Raw genomic sequence first — 6,863 nt, 5'->3', positions numbered from 1 at the left:
GTCTGGCTCCTTCACAGCTCTGCTTCCCTGTCCAGGTGGATGAACACACACTAGTAAATGTGGGGGTGGCTGTTAAAAGGGCCAGCTCTTATTTAGCAGTTACATCACCCCTAATCTAGTAGTTAGTTGTACTTGCCCAACACCCCTTATTTTCACCTTAGTGGTACCTCCAAGTCACCCCACTTGTTCCAGCCAATGATAGTTCACTATTCCCTGTGCACCTCACTGAACCCTGCTCCTGCTGTCAGTGAGATCACAGTCAGAAGAGAATGGACTCGCTGGACTATTCCTCATGTTTATTGTATTTTGGTATTTGACCCGTGTTTAGTGCGTGGATCTAATTGTAAGTACTGTCCGAAATTATTGGGGTTTTAGTTGGGTGTTGCTAAGGCAGTAGAGTCCTTATGATGTTTATAAGGTTTAAATAGTTATTAGTTTTCCATGTGCATCATGCTACTTCTAGCCTGCTAGCCAAGATGTTAGCCAGTCATGCTAGCTTGTAATGATGTGTACCACATGCCTCGTTTAGGATAGCCTATATATATATTATGTTCATATTGTCTGTGTATGCATATCGTTATGTTTATGGATATTTACAACCTTTGTGTAGCCTCATGCTACCGTGTACTGTATTTAGCCTTGTGTAGCGTTTGCCTCATTTAGCCTGCCTTCCGCGTGGAGCAGTTACTATCCCAGACCCTGGCTACAGTACGGTCACGTTTCAGTTGCTAGTCCAAATGCCTTTTGAGTCATTCCATTTGTGTAGATCTGGCCTATGCTTATCAGTGTTCATTCTCTGTTGTGTGCATTATTCATATGTATGCTTCATTGTATCTAGTCCTACAAATGTGGTTATACTTTCTGGTCATTAGTGCATGGCAATGTTTAGATATTATGTTATTACTGTATCCTGTATACACTATTTCTAGCATTCATATGTCAGTGTGCAGTATTTGTATATTATATCTAGCCTAGATTGCTATTCCAGAGATGCCTTATTGTTATTTATTCTAGTCTGCCATATAACCACTTTTACTGTGAGCCATCATTACAGAGGAGTGTGGTGTGTTGAACAACTAGCTCTCACAGTGTCACGTCAGAATTAGACGTTCATCCATGTTTCTCAAACGTAACATTTCGAAGTTGTTGCAAACGTCAGATTTCTACGTGTTTAAGGTTAGGTTTAGGCATTAACTCCCAATTTTAAGGTTAGGGTTAAGTTTAGGCTTTAACTCCGGAATATTAAGGTTAGGCATTAACTCTGAATCGTTAAGGTAAGGGTTAAGGTTTGGGATATGCTTAAAACAAAAATCTCAAAAACAACTTTCTATCGCTGGAGTTGAACTTGCAACCTTTGGAATTAGAGGCAGATTCTTACGCCCATCTGCCATCCCCGTCCAAAACCTAATTGAAGGTAACAGCGCTCACTGTTGCCCCTTGTGGCCAGTTTACACGTCATCTCCCGACATCCTCAGACATGGATGGACGTCGAATACTGACTTGTATCACGGGTGACCTGACTGGTGTTGAACCCAATATCTGCAATAAACCTGTTCTATTGACATCTGACTTGTTCTTGCCGTACAGACCTGTGGTGGCTGAACCTTATCCACTGGCACCAATAACTCTCTACTAGTGCCCATTCTACATGGTCCTCCCAGATCAGCCCCTTAGTATTTATCACTGTGAGTAGTCAGTCTGCATTTGACACATGCACGCACACACACACACATGCATGTACGCATGCACGCACAAGCACACGCACACACAAACACACACACACACAAATTGAAGGTGTGAATAGCCTGCTGTACTGTATGATGTTTCAGCTCTGTGTTGCCTGCAGGCCAACACTCTCCCTCTTATATCTGACAGGCCTTTTATTCCAACAGTTTGTCTTTGAGAGCCCAAAGTCCACAGATCACTGACAAACAAGCATACAGATTCACGCATTTACATGTGCACATATGCATGCACGTACACACACACTCTCCTCTCTTCTTCCTCTCTTCTTCTCTTCTTGATCCTCGCCTCTCATTCTGCCGTTGTTAATACAGCTCGTTAAGTCACTCATTCTCATTCTCAACAGATGAGTCATTCCAGCCTCCAGTCCAGCCAGTCCTAGTAAACACACCTTTATTTCCAGCCTGAAACACAAATACACACACACACACACACACACACACACACACACACACACGGTCCTACCTTTCCTTCTCTGAAGCCTCTGTTAAACCGTTCCTTCCCCAGGGTGCGTCCGTCCGTCCATCCGTCTGTCTGTCTGCTGGATCTGACTCATTACTGCACTACAGGGGGCTGGACACACACACACACACACACACAGCTCTCACATCCATCAGGGTGGCAGCTCTCACATCCATCTGGGTGGCAGCTCATGGCCAGCAGGCTAAAAAGAGCTGAGGCCCGTGGCATAAACAGCCTATGTTTTATCCTGTGCGTATGTGTGTGTGTGTGTGTATGTGTGTATGTGTGTGTATCTGTGTCAGACAGCAGCAGATCCACTGATCAACAGTGACAACAGAGGGACAGTAGAGCCAGCTATAACACGGACTGTCATGATGACACATAGATGCTATCTGTTTAAGCCATCTATAGCTCTATAGAATGACATTCATACATGCGTGTGTGATACATTCCTCTGTCTTGACAGGGTGCAGTCTAGAGAGATACAGTGGGGAGAAGAAGTATTTGATACACTGCCGATTTTGCAGGTTTTCCTACTTACAAAGCATGTAGAGGTCTGTAATTTTTATCATAGGTACACTTCAAAAAAATCCAGAAAATCACATTGTATGATTTTTAAGTAATTAATTTGCATTTTATTGCATGACATAAGTATTTGATCACCTACCAACCAGTAAGAATTCCAGCTCTCACAGACCTGTTAGTTTTTCTTTAAGAAGCCCTCCTGTTCTCCAGTCATTACCTGTATTAACTGCACCTGTTTGAACTCGTTACCTGTATAAAAGACACCTGTCCACACACTCAATCAAACAGACTCCAACCTCTCCACAATGGCCAAGACCAGAGAGCTGTGTAAGGACATCAGGGATAAAATTGTGGACCTGCACAAGGCTGGGGTGGGCTACAGGACAATAGGCAAGCAGCTTGGTGAGAAGGCAACAACTGTTGGCGCAATTATTAGAAAATGGAAGAAGTTCAAGATGACGGTCAATCACCCTCGGTCTGGGGCTCCATGCAAGATCTCACCTCGTGGGGCATCAATGATCATGAGGAAGGTGAGGGATCAGCCCAGAACTACATGGCAGGACCTGGTCAATGACCTGAAGAGAGCTGGGACCACAGTCTCAAATAAAACCATTAGTAACACACTACACCGTCATGGATTAAAATCCTGCAGCGCACGCAAGGTCCCCCTGCTCAAGTCAGCGCATATCCAGGCCCGTCTGAAGTTTGCCAATGACCATCTGGATGATCCAGAGGAGGAATGGGAGAAGGTCATGTGGTCTGATGAGACAAAAATATAGCTTTTTGGTCTAAACTCCACTCGCCATGTTTGGAGGAAGAAGAAGGATGAGTACAACCCCAAGAACACCATCCCAACCGTGAAGCATGGAGGTGGAAACATCATTCTTTGGGGATGCTTTTCTGCAAAGGGGACAGGACGACTGCACCGTATTGAGGGGAGGATGAATGGGGCCATGTATCGCGAAATCTTGGCCAACAACCTCCTTCCCTCAGTAAGAGCATTGAAGATGGGTCGTGGCTGGGTCTTCCAGCATGACAACGACCTGAAACACACAGCCAGGGCAACTAAGGAGTGGCTCCGTAAGAAGCATCTCAAGGTCCTGGAGTGGCCTAGCCAGTCTCCAGACCTGAACCCAATAGAAAATCTTTGGAGGGAGCTGAAAGTCCGTATTGCCCAGCGACAGCCCCGAAACCTGAAGGATCTGGAGAAGGTATGTATGGAGGAGTGGGCCAAAATCCCTGCTGCAGTGTGTGCAAACCTGGTCAAGACCTACAGGAAACGTATGATCTCTGTAATTGCAAACAAAGGTTTCTGTACCAAATATTACGTTCTGCTTTTCTGATGTATCAAATACTTATGTCATGCAATAAAATGCAAATTAATTACTTAAAAATCATACAATGTGATTTTCTGGATTTTAGATTCTGTCTCTCACAGTTGAAGTGTACCTATGATAAAGACCTCTACATGCTTTGTAAGTAGGAAAACCTGCAAAATCGGCAGTGTATCAAATACTTGTTCTCCCCACTGTATATGCCTATTGAGTGAGAAAGAGATGATTCCCTCAGTATTACAGGATAATTAGCAGACATGTAAAGTGATTTACCAGGAAGACTATGGAGTAATGGCGGCCTCAATATTGCTCCCTTTTACTGCTTTCACTGAGATTTACACTAGTGAGAAATAACAGCAGGAATCTGTAACCCAAGCTGTGATAGCAATATGTGTATTGAAACATGATATTGAAATGATTTTTAAAAAAAGATAAAAACAAAATGTCACTGGAAGCCATCTTGGAAAGGCGCTAAAGTAAAGAAACTAGCAACTATCAACTGCAATCTGAGATTCAGCACCACGGACAGCGGTATCAGAATCCTGTGATCTGACATTTCAGAACCAGAGGACCGTGGACAGCGACCATCGGGTGCAGCCATCCCTGAATCCCTGAAATAGGCTATAGGAAAGCCTAGTAAGCAGCGAGAAGCTTGAAGGGCAAGACTCCCCACAGACTCTGTTTTCATTGACTGTTCACAAACAAAGCAATTTTCCAAGATAGAAACGTTTGATGAATCTTGTGTGGGTGTATATATTGGCCTTCAGCAGTGGGGCTGATAGTGGAAAGTGGTGTATGTGTGTGTGCGCACATACATGTGTGTTAATGGAGGACCCCCATCTCCCCTCATCCCCGCACTCCACTACAGCGAACCCATTACATACTGTATCTCTGACCCCCCCCCCTTTCCCTCTCTCCTCCCCTGTCTCTCAGGAGGACTGTCTCTCCATTCGATCTGAAATGATCTTGATGCTGTCATGGGTGAAACGAAGGAGGCAGGGGCGGTGTGTGTGCATGTGTGTATTTCTGCCTGTGTAGGGAGGATGGTTTTGCTCACTGATGTGTTTTAGAGGCTGTGCCGGTATTTCTCTCTCCCAGCAGTATGAACATAGATAGATGAAGAAGTCTTGACTCTGTAGAAGTGAAGAAGTGGGGAGACTTTCTTCTAGTCTTAACAGTGATCATAACAGAACTGGAGATTGACAGCCTTTAGATCTCTGCCATCTCAGCTAAGCCACTTCTCTAGTGCTTTTCCCATGGTTAGACCATTGCCGCGGGAAGTAGTTTGTTTAAATTTTTTGGGTATTTATGCCAATTTTACAGGGGGTGCTGCAGCACCCTCAGAACCCCTACTTCCTGCAGCTATGGGTAAGACTGTTAAACAGGCAGGTGTGTGTGTGTGCGTGCCTGCATGTCATTGAGAAATATTATTATTAAGAGCTCAGATCAGAAAGAGTCGTTTCAGCGGGTCTTAAAGACGTGCTAAAGCCCAGTTGATGCCTGGCGCACGCACGCACGCACGCACACACACACGAGAGGATGGAGAGAATATAGCGATGTGCGAGTGACAGAGAGAGGGTGGAAGGAATGTAGGTTGGAGAAGGTGGAGGAGAAGATGGGGGAATGTAGAGAGGAGTGGTTTACAGAGAGGATGGCAGGAATGAGTGGGCAGAGGGAACCATATGCCCCAGGGGCTGTCGTGTCTGCTTCTGAGAGCGAGAGAGGGGGAGGGAGGGAAAGAGGGGGAGGGAGAGCGAGAGAGAGAGAGAGAGAGAGAGAGAGAGAGAGAGAGAGAGAGAGAGAGAGAGAGAGAGAGAGAGAGAGAGAGAGAGAGAGAGAGAGAGAGAGAGAGAGAGAGAGAGAGAGAGAGAGAGAGAGAGAGAGAGGGAGAGAGGGATGGAGAGAGGGAGAGAGAGAGTGATAGAGAGAGGGAGAGAGAGAGTCTGTGTGTGTGTGTGTGTGTGTGAGGCTCTTAAGTAACACAAATTATCTGTCTCCCATTGCCAAGGCGGAATAGCGATGTCTGATATCGTCCCTCCACACACACGGATATTCTGCTGTAAACCTGAAATTACCTTTTGAAATGTAATCTGTGTTTTGTCTGTCAGTATTGTTAGTGTTTCTAGGAGAGGATCTGGCCTATCCAATATGTTGGAGGCTTTACACCACTGGCTCTGCTGGGACATATACATTAGGATGAATCCGCGAATGAAACGATAAATTACTGAATGAATAATTAGAAATGTGACTTCCTGCTGTTCCTCCACACTGAGTTGTTTCTTTTTCTTGTTTTCTTATTCTCTTCTTCTGTTTTATTCTGTCATTCTTTTAGAACATATTTGTTGTCTAATTGGAGCATTTGGAGGAGGCAGCTTATATGGGAGAGAGATGACTCATAGCAGGAGGGAATGGGATTGTAAGTGTGGCTGCTCTACTACTTTCAGCTTCTTCCCTCTGCTGCCAACACACACCAGCAGTCTGTGTCATTGAGATGGAGCGGCTCTAGTGATTTTGAATGAGGCATTGGGTATTGTTGACGGCAGAGGGGAGATGGTCATTAATTAGAGGGGAAAGGTAATGACTGTGCATGTGTCTGAGGGCAGGGTAATGACTGCTGCCAATACTCTGGTATGAGAGCCACTCAGGAGACTAACTATGATGAATAGCTAACTAACAGCTCTCAATATGCTAACATCAGTAAGAGATCTCACTATAGTTACCCATTTTAAACCCATTAACCCTCTACACTCATGAAAATTGGGTTATATGGAAAGGGTAAATTATCAAAAATGCATGAAC

The sequence above is a fragment of the Coregonus lavaretus genome (genome assembly GCF_964263955.1).
Source record: "Coregonus lavaretus genome assembly, chromosome: 16".
Lineage (NCBI taxonomy): Eukaryota > Metazoa > Chordata > Actinopteri > Salmoniformes > Salmonidae > Coregonus > Coregonus lavaretus.
This window is presented reverse-complemented; position numbering follows the sequence as displayed.